Source organism: Dendrobates tinctorius, unplaced genomic scaffold (genome assembly GCF_039654945.1).
Source record: "Dendrobates tinctorius isolate UK_male_01 unplaced genomic scaffold, ASM3965494v1 ptg000063l, whole genome shotgun sequence".
Taxonomy (NCBI): Eukaryota; Metazoa; Chordata; class Amphibia; order Anura; family Dendrobatidae; genus Dendrobates; species Dendrobates tinctorius.
The window spans coordinates 1,295,346-1,317,950 of record NW_027361731.1 but is presented as its reverse complement, the minus strand read 5'-3'; the positions used below and the strand labels follow the sequence as shown (position 1 = coordinate 1,317,950).

Here is a 22,605-nt window from a genome sequence, read left to right as displayed (position 1 = left end):
GGTTCCCCACTGGTATCCGGGCCCGTAGACCTTGAAACAACGTCACTGAAAGTTCGTATGGGGGCGGATCACTCAGAAAGACTGTCCTTCTTGTTAATTTCTTCCCCTCATTTTCCCAAAATCCTAGGATTACCATGGCTACGACTGCAAAACCCTACTATCAATTGGGAGACGAAAGAAATACAGTTTCCAAGAAGACAGATATCATCTAAAGAACCAGCTTTAGTTGGGTCAGCATGCTCAGTTGACCTAAATCTACCAATAGAGTATCAGGATTTCATCGATGTATGTGACAAAAAAAATGCAGACAAATTACCTCCACATCGGCCGTACGATTGCCCCGTGGAACTGCTACCTGGTGCCGCGATTCCGTTCGGTAACATTTACCCTTTGGCTGGGCCAGAACTAAAAGCCCTCAAGGAGTATATCGATGAGAACCTAGCCAAGGGATTTATACGACCATCTTCCTCTCCAGCGGGTGCCCCAATCTTCTTCGTAAAAAAAAAGGATGGTTCACTCCGCCCATGTATGATTACCGAGAGCTCAACAAAATTACGATCAGGAACTCCTATCCACTTCCATTAATTCCCGAATTACTGGAAAGGGTGCGACACTCTAAAATCTTCACGAAATTAGATCTCCGTGGAGCATACAATCTAGTACGGATCCGCCCCGGTGACGAGTGGAAAACAGCCTTCCGGTCACGCTATGGGCATTTTGAGTACCTCGTCATGTCTTTTGGTCTCCGTAATGCGCCGGCTACATTTCAACACTTGGTGAATGACATTTTCAGAGACATACTCGATATTTTTGTTGTTGTTTATTTGGATGACATTTTGATCTTTTCCAGCAACATCGAGGAGCATCAGCAGCACGTGAGAGTAGTCTTGGATCGTCTACGGCAGAATCACTTGTATATCAAGTTGGAGAAATGCGAATTTCACAAGACGGAAATCCAATTCTTGGGGTATGTTATCTCTCCTCAGGGTCTCAGCATGGATGCCAGTAAAACTCAAGCCATTCAGGAGTGGCCAATTCCCAAGTCTGTGAAAGAAGTACAACGATTTATTGGATTCGCCAATTTTTACAGACGATTCATTAAAAATTTTTCGGAGATCGTCATACCCATCACCCAATTGACCCGGAAGAAGATACCATTTGTCTGGTCACCGCAAGCACAGACAGCATTTTCCAAGTTAAAAGCTAAATTCACATCAGCACCGATCCTCGTACACCCGGATCCGGATCGAGCTTTCATAATGGAAGTAGACGCTTCCGACTGTGCGATAGGGGCCATACTCTCGCAAAGAACAGGTGAGAAAGATCTTTTACACCCTTGTGCCTTTCTTTCCCAGAAATTGTCGCCCGCAGAGAGAAATTACGATGTCGGGAATAAAGAGCTATTGGCCATTATAACCGCATTCAAGGAATGGAGGCATCTACTACAGGGAGCATCTCACCAGATTGTTGTATTTACGGATCATCGGAACCTCGAATTCATGAGATCGGCAAGGTGTCTAAAACCTAGACAGGCCCGATGGACTTTATTTCTTAATCAGTTTGACTTCATTGTTTCCTACAGGCCAGGCTCTCGTAATGGGAAGGCTGATGCACTATCTAGGATTCACTCAGGAAACGTAACTCCAGCATTACCTCCGAGGACTATACTCTCAGAAAGAAACTTCATAGGAGTGTTACACAATCAAGATCTATTAACAGGTATTAAGGAAGCCTACGCTGGAGACCCACTACTGATCCGACCCCCCAATCAGGTTAACCTAACCTTGAAAAACAGACTTTGGTTTCAGGGGCAACGCCTGTATATTCCAGAAACGGTCAGACTAAGTGTACTAAAATTAATGCATGACTCAAAGATCGCCGGTCATAGAGGAGTCCAGAAGACTCAGGAATTCTTGTCTTGCTTCTTTTGGTGGCCGACCTACCGGAGAGACGTTCAGCATTACGTATCGTCATGTGAGGTATGTGCAAGATCAAAGGTTCCCCGCTCCTCACCTACGGGACTGTTACAACCCGTCCCTATTCCATCTCGCCCTTGGGGGTCTGTTTCAATGGATTTCATTGTAGAATTGCCTACTTCTAAGGGGAAAAACACTATCCTAGTAGTGGTCGACCGTTTGACCAAGGCTGCCCATTTCATTCCCTGTATCGGTCTTCCGACAGCCAAACAGACAGCGGACCTCATCGTACAAAATGTTTTTCGGCTACATGGAGTTCCTGACGAAGTGATATCAGATTGAGGGGTCCAATTTACCTCAAAATTTTGGCGAAGCTTCTGTGCCGCCCTGGACATCAAGGTAAATCTATCATCTGCTTTTCATCCGCAGTCTAACGGACAAACGGAACGGACTAATCAAACCTTGGAGCAGTATTTACGTTGCTACGTATGCCACTTGCAAGATGATTGGGTAAACTTACTCCCGATGGCCGAATTTACATATAACAACTCGCAGAGTGCCTCCACCAAGCAGTCTCCTTTCTTCGCCAATAAGGGGTATCATCCCAGCATCCTCCCTCGACTCCCGATAGACACGTCTGTACCTGCAGCAGCTGACCGAATTACGTGTTTACAACAGAATTTAGAGTCTTTGAAACAAACGCTGGCTACAGCTCAAGAGAGATACAAGAGAGCTGCAGACAGGTTCCGTAAACCAGCACCAACATACAAGGTAGGAGACATGGTCTGGCTTTCGACAAGAAATTTGAAATTAAGGATTCCGACATCTAAGTTGGGACAGAAATATGTTGGCCCATACAAAATCGACAACATAGTGAGTCCTGTAGCCTGCCGTCTTAAGTTGCCTACATCTTTGAAAATACACCCTGTTTTTCATGTCTCCTTGCTTAAACCGGTAGTACCGAATCCTTTTCCTGGACGTACACCTGTTCCACCTGGTCCGGTTCTCATTGACGGGCAAGAAGAATTTATCGTGGAAGGGATCATCGACTCTCGGATCCATAGGGGGAAACTTCAGTACTTGGTGAAATGGCAGGGTTACCCATCGGAGGAGAATTCCTGGGAACCTCAGGAGAACATTCGAGCTCCCCGTCTGATCCAACGGTTCCACAGCCGATACCCCAATAAACCTGATCTAAGGTCGTCCGGAGGACATCCTTGAAGGAGGGAATAGTGTGAGGCTCTGAGCCATGTTTCTGTTCTGTTTGACTTTGCCCTTACTTTTGCCCTTATCAAAGATGGAGTAAGTAGCTTCACAAGGGGCCATCTTGTTCCTGTTTGACTTTGCCCTTACTTTTGCCCTTATCAAAGATGGAGTAAGTAGCTTCACAAGGGGCCATCTTGTTCCTGTTTGACTCTTCCTGTTTCCTGCCTGCTGTGTACAAAAGGGACTCAGCACATTATACCTGTGCTTGTGTATCTGGATCTTCACCTGCTGCCAAGCTTGGAGAACTCGCATTGTGCCTGCTTCTTCTATACCTCGGGATTCCCCGTTTGTTACTTACCTGCCGTCCTGCCTGACCGCCTCTCCTGTCCGGATCTGCTCTGCTTCATTCATCTCTGCGGCCTGCTCTCCGCTTGAAGCCTGGTCCAGGCTCAGGACTTTAGGACTGTGTGCTCCCGGACCTCAGACTCTCGCCAGTTGGTTCGTACAGACTCTACCTGTTGCCAGAACTTATATCTGCTTACCGTGTAATACTGAAGCCTGCTTCCTGCAATACCCCTGAACTATCTTTGCATAGTACTGTGACCTGTTGCTACAATACAATACTGAACCTTTGAACATATACTGTGTCTGTCTCCTCTGACCCATGCTACCGAGTTCCATAGAACCTATAGTACCAATTTGACAGCGTGTTAGCAGCGTGTGCCAGGGTTGTCGCCGTCTGTGCCTAGTTGTTCTATGTATAGGAGCTGCAGTTTCATCCAGGGCACTTTGAAGTGTTTCATTGTAATGCTTCAGTGCAGAATCAGGACACGAGAGGGAGGAGATAGGGGCCAATGATGACTGCAAGTTCTTCATAAGTTTCTGGGTGTTAATGGCCTGTATGTTTCTAAAAGTGTGGAAAGTGGGGGTGACCTTGGCGAGATGGCAGTTCTTGATAGAAAATGATAGGAGGTTGTGGTCAGAGAGTGGGAGAGGGGAGTTTGTGAAATCATCCACTGAGCAAAGCCGTGAGAAGACCAAGTCGAGGGAGTTTCCGTATTCATGCGTGGGGGAGTTAGTATGCTGCGAGAGGCCGAAAGAGGAGGTGAGAGATAAAAGGTGAGAAGCAGATGTTGAGAGGGGAAGGGCAATGGGAATGTTGAAGTCTCCCATGAAGAGGGTGGGGATGTCACAGGAGAGATAATGTGGAAGCCAGGTGGCAAAGTGATCCATAAACTGATGGGAGGGGCCCGGAGGACGATACACCACCGCCACTCGCATGGAGAAAGGGGCGTAGAGTCTGACAGCATGGACCTCAAAAGAAGGGAAGACAAGTGAGGGTACTTGAGGGATAACCTGAAAGGTACATTTGGGTGATAGGAGCAAACCAACACCTCCACCTGCTCTGTTGTCCGATCTTGGGGTATGAGAGAAGTGTAGTCCACCATATGATTTTATGCAGGGGGGCATTTATGTACATGTATTCTAAGTACATGTATCAAAGTACGCTGGCAGTTATAACATGGCTGAATCTAACACGCATCTCTATTCTCTTCATACAGGTATTTAACTATTTCCAGCAACTTCACTGAATCCTGGATGTGTCCAACCTCTATCATTCATCTTTGCAGCATATATAATGGTATATAGTTATTTCAACTCACCCTGCTTGTCCCCTTATGCTACTGAGGTCAAGTAACTTTTCAAAGTGGTTTATGATCCATGTAGGCCAGGACACTTGTTTATCTGCTAAATACATTTATTGTGTCCTGCTGTCCTAACTTAGTTTGATTGCTAACGAGTAAGGAGAGAACAAAAAGTAAGATCTTAGAAGTGGCCTTCTATAAATTCAGAGCTAATGTCTAATTTATATCCTGGCCGCTGCATTTACACACATCCACCGCCCTGGTATTAACTCTCTACACTCCGTCCATATTGGCCCCTCACTCCTTTCCTCTCCTATGTATAGCACTCACGCTCTTTTCACATTGCTACACAGCCCAGATCCATTCAGTCCCACCATTCAACATCAGAGACGCTCTCACAAATCACTTAACCATCTGCTCACTCTTTCTATCCTCCTTCTCCTAGTTGCAGGAGACATTGCTCCCAACCCTGGTCCCCCATGTTATAGAAAGTCAAACCCCCCAACTGCTACACTCAGAAACCATCTGTCTCTCTTAATTGTGCCCTTTGGAATTCTCGCTTAATGTATAACAAACTCTCCTTCATCCATGTCCATCGTGGTGTCTGACTGCTGGATCCAGGTTTCAGTAGGAGCCAGAAGGTTAAAAGAATCGGAAAGGAAGAGGTCATGGATGAAGGAGAGTTTATTACAAACTGAGCGAGAATTTCAACGGGCACAATTAAAAGAGATAGAAGGCATGCAGGCAATATTAATAAGATTAGAGGGGTTTCTAAGTGTAACAGTTGGGGGGTTCGACTTTCTATGACATGGGGGGCCGGGGTTGGGAGAGATGTCTCCTGCGACTAGAAGAAGGAGGATAGAAAGAGTGAGCAGATGGTTAAGTGATTTGCGAGAGCATCTCTTGTGTTGGATGGTGCGAGTGAATGGATCAGTTCTGTTTAGTAATGTGAAAAGAGCATGAGTGCTATACATAGGAGAGGAAAGGACAGAGGAGCCAATATGGATGGAATGTAAAGAGTTAATGCAAGGGCGGTGGGTGTGAGTGAATGCAGCAGCAAGGATATAAGTTATACAAATGCATATGGTAAATATTTGTGGTAGTCCAAATGTACAGGGAATAGATTTATTAATTTGTCTTACCTGTCTCCTGCCCTGTCTAACTGCCATGTTATAACTGCCAGCTGTTGTGAGTTCTGGTCTACCAGTCAGGCTCCCTCTGGTGGTAACAGGAGGTATTGAGGCTGATTTAATCAGTAGATATCTGCCACCTGATAATGAGGATGACGATTGGACCTCAGGAATCTCAGATTGGATTTAAGACAGCCGACGCCCTACACTGATGCTGGTGATTCCTTCTGCTTGTCAGGTCTTGGTTCTCAGCTCTGTTCCAGTCAGCTCAAGCTAAGTTTCTCTGCTAATGTTCACACTTGATTTTGTTGTTCTATTCAGTTTTTTGTGTGGTCAGCCAGCCCCGCATTGGCTGTGCTGAACTTCCACTCTTATTTATCTGTATTTGCCAATTTGATTTTTGTCCCTTATTAGATTGGCCTCTTTTTGCTCTGTCTCAGAATATTTCAGAGTGCTGATATAGTGGGAGAAGTCTAGTGACTTCAGGGTTAATTTTGTTATCAGAAGTGTTGGACATTATTTTGTAGGGTTTTGGGCAGATTGCAGACAGTGTCTTTCCTTTCCTCTCCTTTCTAGTTAGTTTGGACCCCATCGTTTGCACAGCCTATCTTCCTACCTGTGTTTGTGTTTTCATCTTGTTTCACCATCAATACATGTGTGGGGGCAGTCTATTCCTTTGGGGTCTGCTCTGGGGCAGATAGTTTTCCCTTTTCTTGCTTTAGGCTTATTTAGTCCTCCGGCCGTGACGAGGCGTCTAGGTTCATCGTAGGCACGCTCCACGGCTGCTGCTAGTTGTGTGGTAGGATCAGGGATCTGCAATCTGCATAGTTACCAACCTCTCTGGTTTTCCTGGGCTTAGCATGTTTAAGTTTTTTCCTCCTCGGTGACCCATTCATAACAGTCGCCCCTGTCATGCATAACAGAGTGCGACGAACCAATAGACAACCCTGGCACAATAACACCACTAAAAAGCTTAAGCAAGCATCCAGAATTGCAGAACGGCGCTGGAAGAAAACACATTTGCAAGACGACTTCACTGCACTCAAACAAGCAACACTAGCATTCAAATCAGCTCTCACCTCTGCTAAACAGGCCTTCTTTAGATCCCTTGTATCTTCCTTATCCCACAACCCCAAACAGTTGTTCAATACTTTTAACTCCTTCCTCCGCCCACCACTGCCACCTCTGACTTCCCTAATCTCTGCCGAGGACTTTGCCGCACACTTCAAAAACAAGATAGACCAAACACGGCAAGTCTTTATTGCCCAACCACCTCAACCCCTTTGTATACCAGACTAATGTCCAAACCCCATAACCTCTCTCTCCAACATCACTGAAGAGGAGCTTAATTGCCTCTTCTCCAAATCGCACCTCACAACCTGTGCACTTGACCCCATCCCATCCTCCCACCTCCTCCCCAACCTCATCACCACACTTATCCCATCCCTAACCCACCTCTTCAACTTATCACTAACTTCTGGTACCTTTCCTTCTGTTTTCAAACATGCCACAATCATGCCTATCCTTAAAAAGCCAACCCTTGATCCAACAGCCACTTCCAGCTATCGCCCAATATCGCTGCTCCCATTCGCTTCTAAACTCCTGGAGCAGCATGTCCACACTGAACTTTCCTCCCACCTCTCATCTAACTTGCTCTTTGACAATCTACAATGTGGCTTCCCCCCCCCCCCATCATTCCACTGAGACAGCCCTGACCAAAATTACCAATGACCTACATACAGCCAAAGCTAACGGACAATACTCTCTACTCCTGCTTCTAGACCTGTCCTCTGCTTTCGACACAGTTGACCACTGCCTCCTACTACAGATCCTCTCCTCCTTTGGCATCAAAGACCTCGCCCTATCCTGGATCTCCTCATACCTTTCCAACCGCACATTCAGCGTCTCCCACTCCCACACTACCTCCTCATCCCACCCTCTCTCTGTTGGAGTCCCCCAAGGCCCTGTTCTAGGACCCCTACTCTTCTCAATCTACACACTTGGTCTGGGGCAACTCAAAGTCCCACGGATTCCAGTACCACCTTTATGCCGATGATACTCAGATCTACCACTCTGGCCCAGACATCACCTCTCTGCTCTCCAGAATCCCAGAGTGTCTATCACCCATATCCTCCTTCTTCTCCTCTCGCTTCCTCAAACTCACTGTGGACAAATCTGAACTAATCATCTTTCCCCCATCTCACAGATCTTCCTTACCAAACCTTTCTATAACAATTGACAACATCACGCTTTCCCCCGTACCGGAGGTCCGCTGCCTCGGAGTAACCCTTGACTCTGCCCTGTCCTTCAAACCATACATCCAAACTCTCTCCACCTACTGTCGCCTCCAGCTCAAAAATATTTCCAGAATCCGTTCCTTTCTCAACCCTCAATCTACTAAAATGCTTGTGCATGCCCTCATCATCTCCCGCCTCGACTATTGCAACATCCTTTTCTGTGGCCTCCCTGCTAACACCCTTGCACCTCTCCAGTCCATTCTCAACTCTGCTGCCTGACTAATTCATCTCTCTCCTCGCTACTCCTCCATTTCTCCCCTCTGCAAATCTCTTCACTGGCTCCCATTCCCTCAGCGTATCCAGTTCAAATTACTAATACTGACCTACAAGGCCATCTACAACCTGTCCCCTCCATACATCTCTGAACTAATCTCCAGATACCTTCCCTCAAGGAATCTCCGGTCCACCCAAGACCTCCTTCTCTCCTCCACACTTATTCGTTCCTCACCCAACCGCCTCCTTCTCCCGAATAGCCCCCATCCTCTGGAATTCCCTGCCCCAACACGTCCGGCTATCAACCACACTCGGATCCGTCAGACGGAACCTGAAAACCCACCTCTTCAGGAAAGCCTACGGCCTGCAGTGATCCCCGCTGCCTCCTCACCACTACTGGAGCTACCGCCTCACCATCACTGGAACTGCTGTAACCCCCAAACTACTGTCTCCTTCCCCACCATCCTGTAGCATGTAAGCCCGAAAGAGCAGGGTCCTTTCTCCCCTCTATATCAGTCTGTGATTGTTAGTTTGTTTGCTGTAAGTGATATCTGTAATCTGTATGTAACCCCTTCTCATGTACAGCACCATGGAACCAATGGTGCTATATATATAAATAAATAAATAATAATAAAAATAGGTATATCTTATCAAAACTAGGAAGCTTAAATAAATGAATACATGAGGAGACTGCAGAGTGAACACCCAGTTTCAGGTAATTAATTAGCTCCACCCTATTCAGACCTGAGCAATTAATGCTGCTAAACAAAGCTAACATATAAATAAGAAATATATGTTTGCAGACATAAATGAATACAAGCAAAAACAGCAATAAACCATAAATCACAATAGACATAAATAGATGAATATTGCAAAAAAAAAAAACATATTACATTATATTTTGCAAATCTGATCTATAATTTAAACCTTTCGGTGTATGAGCATCAAGAAGCAGGATCCATTTAGCCTCAGCTGATAATAGTGCAGCAAACCAATCACCACCTCGCTCCGCTCTGTTAATTCTCTCTATGCCCCTCATGGACAACGTAGATAGATCACCTCCATGCACTTCTGAGAAGTGTTTTGATAAACCAGAGCTAGGTCTTTTATTGCTATAGCGATCAGTAGTCTCCACAGGGGCAGAAGCAGAAATATCTTCAGCTAATCGTTTCTTTAACTTACGTGATGTACAACCAACATAGTATTTGCTGCATTCTTCACAGCTAGCTAAATACACTACATAAGTTGTTCAACAGTTTATAAATGTTTTCATCTTATAAAATTTTACCATTATTATCCGAAAACTCTTTACAATTAGCCATATATCTGCACAGATTACATCTGGAGGTACCACACCTAAATGAACCCACTGTGCTGAGCCACATATTACTGCTTCTAGGGGTGATAAACAAACTTGGTGATAGCAAATTGCCCAGATTTGTGGATTTTCTAGCTACAACGTTCACACCATTTGACAGAATTTCCTTCAGAATTGGATCCTGTTCCAACATGGGTATATATTTAAGAAAAGCCTTTTTTATGTTAATAAAATCCAGAATATATGGGGTAGAAAATGTAAGCTGATTTTTATAATCTAATCCTGGTTCATTATCCCTCAACAAATCTGATCTTGATTTTTTAGTAGCAATAAATGAAGCCCTCTTAAGAGATTGATGAGAGTACCCGCTCTGTTTCAGTCTATCATATATAACTCCACATTGTGAATGAAAGGAAATTTCAGTCGAACACAATCTACGTGCCCTCACAAATTCTCCAATAGGTAAATCACTGATGGTATTAGCCGTGTGTGAACTGGTAGCATGTAATGTAGAATTACTGCTTGTAGATTTTCTATATAAAGCAGTGGTGATCAAACCTGTCCTATCATCTCCATGTAGAAAAACATCCAAAAAGGGAGCAGAATTGTTATGAATATCCACCTTGAATTTCAATTTTAGGGGGTTATCATTCAGATATCTTTGAAAATCCACACAAGACATCTGTACATCGTGTTGTGAGTTAGTACGCCAGATAATCACCATATCGTCAAAGTATCTGGCGTACCAGCAAATTTTGTCACAGAAAGGGTTAAATGGCGAATGAATAGAAGTCTCTTCCCACCATGACATATATAAATTCGCCAAAGATGGTGAAAAAGATGATCCCATAGAGCAACCACACACCTGAATATAAAACTGCTTATTAAAACTAAAAAAATTAAAATTTATCCTGTTTCAGCAAGGGTTCCCATCATGGACAGCTTTCAGGATGTGTTGGAGAAGGAAATAAGAGATATTCTAACTACTGACATAGGAGCTGTAAACAATCTAACAAAAGCTGAAAAAAAGGCTTTAAATGATTTATCATGTAATCCTAAGGTTGTGATCTGCCCTGCGGATAAAGGGGGCTCTCTGGTTATCTTGGCTAATACCTTATATGAGAGAGAAATTCAGAGTATGTTATCACATTGTAATACTTACAGAAAATTGGACACTGATCCTACATCAGAAAGTAATAGGAAATTAAGATGTTTAGTAGGTGAAGGGGAAGCTTTTGGCATTTTTGACAGAAAAATGATTGATTATCTTGTGTCTGAAAACCCTGTGTGTGCTATTTTTCATGGTCTACCTAAAGTGCATAAAGAGGTATTTCCTCCTGCCTTTCGTCCTATTGTGGCTGGCATAAGTTCTTGCACAGAGAGACTATCTGCCTGGCTGGATAAGATTTTTCAAACATTTTGTCATGATCCATGCTGGATCATGACAGATAAAATGCACTAGTAACCTTTTTTTTTCCTTAAGCTGTGGTTTCAGTTTTAGTTTTGCCCCCGGTGGCTGTTAGGGTCATTGCACTCTGGTTTCTTAAGTTTAGTCCATGTGATTATAAAGCAGGTGTGATTGCTCTGGCTCTGCTATAAAAGAGTGTCAGGTGTTGCAATCACTGTCGGTGATAGTGTTCATTTCAACCATCCATGGTGGAGGAAGGCGCTAGAGAGAGTTCCTTGCAGCACAGTCAGAGACCTGGTTGGAAGGAGTCAGAGGGGATTTCCTTGCAGCTCTGACAGAGCTTGGTGGCAGCTATTCAGGAGGAAAGCTGCATTCTGGTGGTGGACTCTGTTGCTGGGAGCAAGAGAAACAGAGCAAAGCTAAGTGGTGTTTCCCTGTTTGTATTTTTCCCTGGTGTGTGTTAGTACAGCGGTAGGGCCAGTGCCTGCACCACCCAGCTCCCTAGTAAGGGATAGGTCTAGGGTGTGCTAGGGTGACAGGTATCCTGATCGGCGCCCGGTGCGGAACCGGCCTAGGGAACATAAGGAGTGTGAGGGACACTGACTCAGGGGAGTGCAGGAGGTCTCCACGTCCCCATTCCCTATCGCAGGGCCCACTGTTGTAACTGTTTCCCCCTCCCCCGTGTCTTGTTGTTTTAGTTACCAGCCTGCGGGTCGCGTCACACAAGACAGTTTCACGTGCCGTGTCTTGTTTCAGTTACCGGCCTGCGGGCCGTGTCACACAGGATGGGTCCACGTGACACATTTGTTAAGAGAACAGTGGGTTATATCAATGACACAAAACACTTATTATAAGCACTGTCAAATATGTCTTGGTCCAAAGATTCGATTTGGGTTACCTGTGATGTTGAAGCCCTATATTCTCATATCCTCCACCATTTAGCTATCAGAGCTCTCAATTTCCATATGGAACAATATGGAGATTTTGAGGCTTCCCACACTGAGTATATTCTACAGGTTGCAGACTTTCTGCTTAAACATAATTTTTTTAGTTTTAATAAGCAGTTTTATATTCAGGTGTGTGGTTGCCCTATGGGATCATCTTTTTCACCATCTTTGGCGAATTTATATATGTCATGGTGGGAAGAGACATCTATTCATTCGCCGTTTAACCCTTTCTGTGACAAAATTTGCTGGTACGCCAGATACTTTGACGATTTGGTGATTATCTGGCGCACTAACTCACAACACGATGTACAGATGTCTTGTGTGGATTTTCAAAGATAACTGAATGATAACCCCCTAAATTTGAAATTCAAGGTGGATATTAATAACAATTCTGCTCCCTTTTTGGATGTTTTTCTACATGGAGATGATAGGACAGGTTTGATCACCACTGCTTTATATAGAAAATCTACAAGCAGTAATTCTACATTACATGTTACCAGTTCACACACGGCTAATACCATCCGTAATTTACCTATTGGAGAATTTGTGAGGGCACGCAGATTGTGTTCGACTGAAATTTCCTTTCATTCACAATGTGGAGTTATATTTCATAGACTGAAACAGAGCGGGTACTCTCATAAATCTCTTAAGAGGGCTTCATTTATTGCTACTAAAAAATCAAGATCAGATTTGTTGAGGGATAATGAACCAGGATCAGATGATAAAAATCAGCTTACATTCTCTACCCCATATAGTCTGGATTTTATTAACATAAAAAGGCTTTTCTTAAATATATACCTATGTTGGAACAGGATCCAATTCTGAAGGAAATTCTGTCAAATGGTGTGAACGTTGTAGCTAGAAAATCCACAAATTTGGACAATTTGCTATCACCAAGTTTGTTTATCACCCCTAGAAGCAGTAATTTGTGGCTCAGCACAGTGGGTTCATTTAGGTGTGGTACCTCCAGATGTAATCTGTGCAGATATATGGCTAATTGTAAAGCGTTTTCGGATAATAATGGTAAAATTTGTAAGATAAAAATATTTATAAACTGTTCAACAACTTATGTAGTGTATTTATCTAGCTGTGAAGCATGCAGCAAATATTATGTTGGTTGTACATCACGTAAGTTAAACGATTAGCTGAACATATTTCTGCTTCTGCCCCTGTGGAGACTACTGATCGCTATAGCAATAAAAGACCTAGCTCTGGCTTATCAAAACACTTCTTAGAAGTGCATGGAGGTGATCTATCTACGTTGTCCGTGAGGGGCATAGAGAGAATTAACAGAGCGGAGCGAGGTGGTAATTGGTTTGCTGCACTATTATCAGCTGAGGCTAAATGGATCCTGCTTCTTGATGCTCATACACCGAAAGGTTTAAATTATAAATCAGATTTGCAATATATAATGTAATATGTTTTTTTTTTTTGCAATACTTATCTATTTATGTCTATTCTGATTTATGGTTTATTGCTGTTTTTGCTTGTATTCATTTATGTCTGCAAACATATATTTCTTATTTATATGTTAGCTTTGTTTAGCAACATTAATTGCTTAGGTCTGAATAGGGTGGAGCTAATTAATTACCTGAAACTGGGTGTTCACTCTGCAGTCTCCTCATGTATTCATTTATTTATGCTTCCTAGTTTTGATAAGATATACCGTATTTTTCGGACCATAAGACGCACTTTTTTCCCCAAAAGTTTTTGGGGAAAGTGGGGCGTGCGTCTTATGGTCGCAATATACTTACATCCGTCCATGGCTGGTGGCTGGTGCGGGCGCCGCGGGGCTCTGTAGTGCGGTGGTGGCAGCGGGCTGTGCTCCGATGCAGGGGTAGCGGCTCTCTGTGCTCCGTGAGGGGCCCTGCCAGCATTTCCTTGAAGCCCGGAGGCCCCCGCACATCCATTGCTGGCTGCTGCCATGTTGCGGTGGCCTCCGGGAACATGGACGCCGGGAAGATGGCCGCCGGTCCGGGGACGGCGCATGCGCAGGTTCAGATCTCATCCCGAGATCTCGGGGGATGAGATCTCGTTGCTGAGATTTGAATCTCGTCTCCCGAGATCTCGGGACGAGATCTGAACCTGCGCATGCGCCGTCCCCGGACCGGCAGCCATCTTCCCAGCGTCCATGTTCCCGGAGGCCACCGCAACATGGCAGCAGCCAGCAACAGATGTGCGGGTGCCTCCGGGCTTCGAGGAAATGCCGGCAGAGTCGCTGCCCCTGCACCGGAGCACAGCCCGCCACCACCCTCACCCCACAGAGCCCGCCTGCCCCAGTCCAGCCCAGCTGACCCAGCCCAGCCCACCTGCCCCAGCCCAGCACAGCCAACCTGCCCCAACACAGCTGCCCCAGCCCACCTGCCCCAGCCCAGCACAGCTGCCCCAGCACAGCCCACCTGCCCCAGCCCAGCACAGCTGCCCCAGACCAGCACAACCCACCTGCCCCAGCACAGCCCACCTGCCCCAGCCCAGCTGCCCCAGCACATCCCAGCCCAGTTTCCCCAGCCCAGTTGCCCCAGCCCAGCTGACCCAGCACAGCTGCCCCAGCACAGCCCAGATGCCCCAGCACAACCAACCTGCCCCAGCACAGCCCACCTTGTTATGAATGAGTCACCATAGGAGGCAAAAACAGAAATACTAGCTAAGTCCAGAAAACCAGAGAAGTTGGCAGCTATCGGATTGCAGACCCCTGAACCTATCAACAACAACTAGCAGTAGCCGGGGGGGTTCCTACGATGCCCTAGACCCCTCGATCACAGCCGGAGAACTAAATAGCCTAAAGACAGATAGGGAAATCTAACCTGCCCCAGAGCAGACCCCAAAGCAATAGGCAGCCCCAACATATAATGATGGTGAAGCAAGATGAAAAAACACTCACACAGATAGAAAGATAGGCTGAGCAAATGATGGGGCCCAAGCTAACTAAATAGGAAAGGATAGAAATGCTGCTGTCTGCAATCCGCCAAAAAACCCTCTCAAAACAAGAGCCAACAGACTGATAGGGAAAAAAGCCCTGAAGACGCTAGGCTTCAAAAAGACTATATCAGTACTCAGGTATTTTCTGAAGAAAGAGCAAAAAGGAATTCAGCTCACCCCAGCAGGGAATGGCAGAGATCCAGAAAAACAAGGCAAAACAAAACCAAAACACAAATGCAAAAAGGAGAGCAGAAAACTTAGCTTTTGAGGAGCAGGAATCAGACTCGTCTCCTAGAATCCCTCAGAGAGATCACCAGCAAGGCAGAAGGGCGTCGGCTGCCTTATATCCAGTCAGCAATTCCAGTCACCCAGTCATCATCATCCTGCACAGGTGCTTGGTAATCAGCCTCACTACCTTCCTTCACCAGAAGAGGGAGTTCATCAGACCTCAATGGTGAAGGGGAAAATGAACTCACAACACCACCTGCCCTAGCACAGAGCCGCCGCCACCGCACCAGCCTGGACCACTGAAGGACCCCTGTGACCATTCCTCCACCTGTGCCGGATCACTGCCCAGGTAAGCTGAATTCAGACTGTAAGACGGACCCCCATTTGACACATTATTTTTTTCCCCTATTTTCCTTCTGAAAATTGGGGTGCGTCTTATGGTCCGGTGCATCTTATAGTCCGAAAAATACGGTACCTATGACTAAGGACATGTAATATCTGTCTGAAATGGATAAGGTAGCCTTGCCTGTCATGGTGGCTTATTAATATGATTTTAAAACCTTTTTTCACTAATTTTGGTGCTGGAGACCCCCTCTTTTTTCCTTTGGATTTGGATTTATAACGCCAGTTGAACCGCACTGGACATCTCCTGGCATCAGACCGCTTATGGACTACATGGACCACTGAATATTAGGCTGAATATTTTTTCCTCTTTTTTTGCTCTATGTTTTAAGCAGGACTTTCCTGACTACTTACCCTCCCCTTTCAATCCCGTGTCCCTCCCCACCACTGCCCCTTGTTTTTTAAACTCTTCTTATAACCCTTATGGTTCGCAAATCCGCAGCCTTGTAGTGTTATCGTTGTGGTTTATTATGATTGGGTTTTTTTTCTCTCTTTCTTTCTTTTACTATTTCTGGAAAATAGCTACCATTTTTTCCTTTCATGTTATATTATTGAACATTTTCTAAATAAAGAATATATACAAAAAAAAAAAAATCTTGTCCCGCAAAAAACAAGCCACCATACAGCTCCATCACCAGAAAAGTAAAAAAGTTATAGCTCTCAGAATAAAGAGATGGAAAAATAATTATTTTTTCTATAAAATAGTTTATATTGTATAAAAGCACTAAAACATAAAAAAATGATATAAATGAGGTATCGCTGTAATCGTACTGACCCAAAGAATAAAACGCTTTATCAATTTTACCACACGCAGAGCGGTGTAAACGCACCCTCCAAAAGAAATTCTTGAAAAGCTGGGTTTTTTTTCTTTCTGCGTCCTAAAAAATCGGAATAAAAAGCGATCAAAAAATATCACGTGCCCGAAAATGGTACCAATAAAAACGTCAACTCGTCTCGCAAAAAATAAGACCTCACATGACTCTGTGGGCCAAAATATCGAAAAATTATAGCTCTCAAAATGTGGTGATGCAAAAACTATTTCTTGCAATAATAAAGTGTGTGACAGCTGCCAAACATAAAAACCCGCTCTAAAACCCCACTATAATTAGTAAATCAAACCACCCTTTATCACCCCCTTGGTTAGGTAAAAATAATAAAATAAAAAAATGTATTTATTTCCATTTTCCCATTAGGGTAAGGGTTAGGGCTAGGGTTAGGACTAAATTTAGGGTTAGGGTTGGGGCTAAAGTTAGAATTACGGTTGGGATTAGGGTTGGGATTAGGGTTAGGGGTGTGTTGGTGTTACGGTTGGAGTTAGAATTGGGGCGTTTCCACTATTTAGGCACGAGGGGCTCTCCAAACGCGACATGACATCTTATCTCAATTCCAGACAATTAAAATAAAAAATTGGGTGCGAAAAGATCATTTTTGTGGAAAAAAATATGATTTTTTTTTTAATTTTACGGCTCTACATTATAAACTTCTGTGAAGCACTTGGGGGTTCAAAGTGCTCACCACACATCTAGATAAGTTCCTTAGGTGGTCTACCTTCCAAAATGGTGTCACTTGTGGGGGGTTTCCACTGTTTAGGCACATCAGGTGCTCTCCAAACATGACATGTCGTTCGATCTCAATTTCAGCCAATTTTGCATTGAAAAGTCAAACAGCGCTCCTTCCCTTCCGAGCTCTGCCATGTGCCCAAACAGTGGTTTACTTGCATACGTACTCAGGACAAATTGTACAACAACTTTTGGGGTCCAATTTCTCCTATTACCCTTGGTAAAATAAAACAAATTGGATCTGAAGTAAATTTTTTGTGAAAAAAAGTTAAATGTTCATTTTTCTTAAAACATTCCAAAAATTCCTGTGAAGTTCCTAAAGGGTTAATAAACTTCTTGAATGTGGTTTTGAGCACCTTGAGGGGTACAGTGCTTAGAATGGTGTTGTGACGTCCTGGAGTGAGTCTGAGCTGCAAGTAAGACAGCACCCTGAGACACTTTACCCCTATACAGGGATCTGGAATTACAGCGGAGCCCAAGGGGTAGCTGCCTATGAGAGCAGCGCACCAGAGCAGGACGGTCGTCAGGAAGGGATTAATAAATGGAACAGAAAGTGTAGTCAGGAGTCCAAGTCAAAACCGGGCGGTAGCAGAGGTACAAAATGGTATTCACACGATTGTAATACAGCCGGACTACACCACCGATAAAGCAGCCACAGCTGGTGACTGAGTAGAATCTGTGACTTCTCTGCATTTAGTGGTCACTACTCACCTGGGTAGTCATATGTAGGAATCTCCTCTTTACACCGCTCATCACCCCTCACATATGTCTCTGTAGTATTAATATGGGTCAGATCTTCACCCTGAAACAAATATTGTAAAAGTCACAGACAGATGGAGAAGTCACATCTATGATCAGCTCTAATCCTGCCATCTCCACCGCTCTCATTACACAAGTATAAAACATATAATACTGGTGGATAAAACAAGACTGAGCACAAGACCTTCACAGCCATCTACACATCATAGGGGAGATCTCATGACACCTTCTCTCCATCTACCTGGTGATCCTGAGGAACATTGGGATCTTCTTGTTTACAGTCCTGTGGAAGAAGAGGACGGGGACATCTCTCTGGTGTTGTCCTCTTACTGGATAGATCTGGAGGAAACACATACAGGGACTGAATTCATTCTTTACATACAGATAATTATAGGCCGTCTGTATTTATTTCTGTCTATTACCTGGTGATGTGAGGGGCTGGGGAACCTCCATTAGGACGTCCTTGTACAGATCTTTGTGTCCTTCTAAATACTCCCACTCCTCCATGGAGAAATAGACAGCAACATCCTGACACCTTATAGGAACCTGACACATACAATGATACCGTCATTCCCCTGATCCCTTCATAGCATTACTGTGTAATGTCCCAACATTCCCAGCAGTGTCACCTCTCCAGTCAGCAGCTCAATCATCTTGTAGACGAGTTCTAGGATCTTCTGGTCATTGATGTCCTTATGTATCAGGGGGTGATGTGGAAGTCCTGTGATTGGGCTCAGGGGTCTTCTGCATCCTACAGACACAGGGCCCTGACAGCGCTCACTAGAGGTCTTCTTCACCACTGTGTAATCCTGGTTATGGAGAGACACATTAATAAATCTCACTACAGACATTTCCAGAGTCCTCACCTCTCCAGTTCTGTCCATCTGTTATTCCCATAGATAAGAATGATGTAATGTGGCGTCATCAGGATCTCTCACCTCTCCAGTAAGCTGGAAGAGGATCTCTAGGGTGAGGTGTAACATCCTCTCCGCCATCTTGTCTCTGTCCATATCCATCCTTGATGCGTAAATCAGGAAAATTCTCTTTCATAGAAGATCTTCACTGAGAGGATCCGATATTGTAGAGACCTGAATGAGAAGATGAGCCGATGTAACATCATAAAAATCCTGTGTAATAATACAATTACTGGAGATAATAAGGGAAACATATGAGGAGATTTATTATTTTACAGTATTTAGTTTTCTTCTTTACATCTACTAATAAAACCTATATATTTAGGCCACAGACAACAAGCAGTTTCTTCCTCAGAGTCGGCAGCTGAATACGTTTCTCATAGACTCATCTTCCATAACGCTAATTCTCGTCTCATTTACAGACACTGGAATCGGCACTAGCAATACTGCAGGAGATATTCATTACACGGGACAGGAGGAATAACTACTTCATGAGGAGGACGACATCTACATCTTCTACTACGGCTCTAGAAACATATTTGGCCAGAGTCCGTCACTGACTCCATCCCCACCGGCCGTCTATATGAATGTTTCCCGTCTTCCCCGCACTGGAATCTTCTATCACGTTAAATCTCAGGTCTGATTCACACACGGAAGTTTGAGGCTTTAATAAAAAAAATTTTCCCACAAACACAACGGACAGAAATGATCTGATCCCAAAGTCTCCATGTATAGTGATTTATGGGGTTATTTCTGGCCTTAGGCTTTCCTATACTACAAGAAAAACATCAGAATAAAAACAGAAATGAAAATGTTTCTAAAGAAAATTGACTCCAACAATCAATTCTATTACTTGTTTTTCAGTGATTCCTTTGTATCTCCGTTCATACTGCACCCACACACATATATGATACACCATTTGAAAGGTAAACTTACCTCCTTGAGAAAGAAAATTGCCAAACAAACCACAAATCCACGATTTGATCACAAAATACAGTTGAAACATTAATTTCATAAGCCTGCAGTAAGGAAAAATGACCTGCAGGTGGCACCACAGTACCCGAAAGCACACTACCACAAAGCTGCTTACAGACATCACAAACAAATCCATACATTTGCCTTGGGGGCTATCCAGCTTGCCAAACTGCTTGCCCAGCCTATTTTAGCCAAATTGGAGGACTGCACACTTCACTGCAGGTGAGGCACATATGCAAACACATTTGTAAACATGCACTGCCTATTGAAATGCACACTTGCTCCGTTCATACTTCACCCACACAAACAAATGATACACCATTTGAAAGGTCAAATTACCTGCAGGTGGCAGCACACTACCACAAAGCTGCTTACAAACATCACAGACAAATCCAAACATTTGCCTTGGGGTCTTTCAAGCTTGCCCAAGTGCTTGCCCAGCCTGTTTCAGGCACATTGGAGGATTGCACACTTCACTGCAGGAGAGTCACATATGCAAACACATTTGTAAACAAGCACTGCTTCTTCGCTGATTACTTTGCCCCACACACACAAATGATACATCATTTGAAAAGTAAACTTGCTTCCTTCAGCAAGAAAAGAGCTAAACTAACCACACATTCAACATTTTATCACTAAATACAGTTTAAACTTTCATTTTCATAAACCTGCAGAAAGACACAATGACCTGCAGGTGGCACCTCAACCGGAAGATATTTTTTGGCCTCTACTTATCAAACCAATTTATTGTATTACCAGTCTACATATATAAATACCTGTCTGTGTTCATCATCTCATGAAATGCAATTACATTTGACCAGCTTGCTTTTTCTGAAATTGCCTGTACCCACGAAGACCAATGTGCGAAAATTTCACCCTTCTCTATGGGAAACAACTCTGGTCTCACTTTCTAATAAGTGGCATGCATCCAAATTGGTCTCTGGAATGCATATGCGGCTGAATCCATACCCGTGCAATGCACTAACTGAGCACTTCTGCCCATTGGAACGCACTGACGCTTCCGGATTACCTCACTTCCGTTTTAGCCTTCCTACGCAATAGGTACCACATGGTGGTTATCCCCGCCCCTCACCGATATAACTATCATGTCCTGACATACATGCCTCCACAACAAGCGGTGGATACCACGTTAGACAACGCACAAAGCTCCACTCTACTAAAACCGGTATGTTCTGAAACTCTGACACGAGCGCTACATTGTCACGCCGTCTCTGCATACTCACCCGGCCATCGCTCCCACACCGCAGCCCCTCGCCGGCCGACAGCCACGGCAGTCACCTCTGACAGGCACGCGGCCGACGGCGTCTTTGCATGCATTGCGCATGCGCCATAGGCCGCAGCTGCGCCTCCCTTCTGCTTCTTGTGCTCCGGCTATGCCCTGACCCGGAAGCACCCCCTGACCAATGGCAGACCAGACAGGGGCATATCAGGCCGCTTCCCCTGAGGGAGGCGCCTGATCGTTGTGTTTCCTAGCACACTGGGCCTCGCTTCATTGTGTGCTCTCTGCAGTCCCGTTCTCGTCTGCTCCCTGCAGCAGCCTCTGAGTCCTGTTATCCGAGTTCCCTGCTGTGTTCCGCAGTCCTGCTTCCAGTGGTCCCTCCGTCCTTTTCCAGTTCTGCCTCCAGTGTTCCTGTTCCTGCTCCAGTCCTGTAGTCCTACTCCAGTCCTGCCTCCGGTGTTCCTGTTCCATCTTGCTCCAGTCCTTCCGTCCTACTCCAGTCCTGCCTCCGGTGTTCCAGTTCCATCCTGCTCCAGCCCTTCCGTCCTCCTCTAATCCTGTCTCCTGTGCTCCTGCTCCAGCCATCCCTCCACGTTCCAGTCTACAGTCTTACTCCACTCCTGTCCCTTGTGTTCCAGCTCTGTTCTGTCATCTACTCTTCAGTCCCACAATCCTACTCCAGTCCATCCTGAGCCATCCCTCTCGGTACCGGCTACCGTGGTACTCGAACCCCTGGGCCTGCTCCTAACGGTCCCTGTATAGGGGTCGGTTCCACCTGGCAGCTCGCCCGGGGCCCCTCAGTGCCACGGCTCAGAGGGTCCACTCCTGGAGATTCCAGCTCCAGACCAGCCACGCTAACATACATCTTTAATGCGGACACGTCAGTTACTTACCTTACCTTTATATCACAGATACAACTTGTAACAGGGAGCACAGCGGATGCTCCATGGCACACAGTGCCTCTCTGACTTAAAGGTTATGGTCATATTCCTTACCTAGCATATAATGAGATCATATCATTAATGCTCTCTATTATATCATAGACCACATCCTTTTTTCAAAAAACCCAAACGGTCACCTAATTCTGTGAAGCCAGTAATAACCTCATAGGTGGGTGTCCCAGAATAATCACTCCTAATAAAACCAATCTGCCACTTACACCAACTTATTTGTTTAGCAGGATGCAAAGAGACGCGGGGTCTCATTCCCCTTAATACACCGCACCAGACAGCAGAATAACATGTGTCCTCCAGATATAAATATGGAGCATTATTCTATGTTTATCTCTCTATTATTGAGATGTTACAAGTTTTGAGGGATTACCACTCTCCGTGTGACTTACAAGATCACACATTTTTTCTTATCCTCTTTATTGGTATGTTTTATTCTATTATGTTTGATTTCATTATTTATTTCATTTGCATTCTTTGTTTCCATTGTTATTACACTGATGAAGGTCACTGTTTGACCGAAACGTCAGGATACTGTACTACAGTTTTGACTGCATTAAAATTACCTCAAATCTTCA

General features: G+C 44.7%; 1 pseudogene; it reads right to left on the bottom strand.

Annotated features, from left to right (window-relative positions):
- LOC141094159 (uncharacterized) overlaps positions 1 to 22,605 on the bottom strand; it is a 44,668-nt pseudogene that overhangs the window by 6,211 nt on the left and 15,852 nt on the right.